Here is a 1,767-nt window from a genome sequence, read left to right as displayed (position 1 = left end):
AAAGGTCAATAAAATCGATAAACCACTAGCAAAACTCACAAAACAGGGAGAAGACACATATAATCCGAATAAGAGATGGATCAGGCAACATCAAAACAGACCCAACTAAAATAAAAAAGCTAACATTAGAGTGCTATGAAAAACTATACTCAAACAAATATGAAAATCTAGAGGAAATGGACAAATACTTAGAAATGCACAACCTACCTAAACTGAAACAAACCAAAACTGAACATCTGAACAGACCCATTACAAAAGAAGAAATTGAAAAGGTAATACAACAACTTCCAACCAAAAAAAGCCCCAGACCAGATGGAACCTCCACACTGGATGGAACCTATAAACTAAGAATTGAAGGGGGGGAGGTAGATACCAGATGCTCTCTTCTTAATTAGCTTCAGGTAAGCTGAGAATACTCCATCTGGTGTTCAAGTCCACCTCCATGTTTACAAGGTAAGACTTCAGAATTGGGATCAGCCCAGGAAACATACCTTCCTTCCTGTTGTTTTATGTACTAGAGGAAAGAAACACTTTTATTAAACCATAAACAAGACAAAAACAATAACTCAAGTGAGAGAAACAGGCAACATAAATCCAGTACATACTATTTCTAGTATCAGTGTTCCTTTTTGGTGTTGGTGTAGAAGATGCCTGGGATAGAAGGGCTTGGAGAGGACTAACAAATTCCCTTGAATTCCCTTGAAGACTGCTACAGACACTCACATGTGAACATTACCAGGTTTATTAGTGAACGAAGAGAGAAATGCAAACAGCCAAGCACAGTACACTGAGTCAGACTGCTACATCTGCCACCAGATACATCAGTCTGGAGGCAGAGTTTCAGTATTTATGGAATTCTCTCTAATCTTAACTTTCTTGCCTTTCCAATTAGCGGGTTCTTTCTAACTGGTGGTGAAAGGTATCTCTTTATTCCATTGCAGTTACAGGTGTTCTCCAAGGTCATTGTGAGTCCCAGTTCCAAGCACAAAACTATGGAGCAGGCATAGCAGGAGTTCATCCAAGTCAGTTGTTGCAGGCCCTAGTTCTGTTTTCCTCCTTCCCTGGATCTTTGTCACCATCTTCCCTTCGTTCTCTCTGATCCTAACAGTACAAAGGCCAATAGAATGCACTGAATCACAATTATGGTGTTCATTATATAGGAAATAGTAAAGGAAATCATTGGGTCATGGGTAGTGGTTGTAGGTCAGTGTGTCACTATTGAAGGTGGTAGTACAAAAGAGAATAAATGACCATGACTGAGGCCTGTACATGATTGCAGGTTGGGAAAGGTTACAGAATTGACTACTGTCACTAAATAAAGACATGTCCAGGGAAATTCTTTGTATAAAAAGGGCATCCTCAGGCAAGTCCCTTAGTTCTTTGTGCTGGCGTTTTTCTGTGTACTAGTTGATCTACTTTCAATCACATTCGTCTTCAAGAAAACTTTCCCTCCCTGGGCAGCTCACCTGCACTTGTGTGAGCATAGCCACATTTGTCGGTTTAATGGTCAGCCAGATGTAGAATCTCAGATGTAGAATAAAGAACTCCAAAAAATGGCATCAGAAATTAATACCAAGGCTCAAAATGGAGTTAGGAGTCCAGCTCTGGATTGTAGGCTTCCAAAAACGGAGTGCTTGTAGATCTTGCCTCTAATATAATGACCAAGGAGAACAGAAGGAGAATTGATGCCTTTGAGCTGTGGTGCTGGAGAAGAGTATTGAGAGTACCATGGACTGCCAAGAAAACAAACAGATTCATCCTGGAAAG

The sequence above is a fragment of the Elephantulus edwardii genome, unplaced genomic scaffold, assembly GCF_000299155.1.
Source record: "Elephantulus edwardii isolate Elephantulus edwardi_28Jun2011 unplaced genomic scaffold, EleEdw1.0 scaffold00009, whole genome shotgun sequence".
Taxonomy (NCBI): Eukaryota; Metazoa; Chordata; class Mammalia; order Macroscelidea; family Macroscelididae; genus Elephantulus; species Elephantulus edwardii.
The sequence above is the reverse complement of the archived record's forward strand: the minus strand, read 5'-3'. Positions refer to the sequence as shown.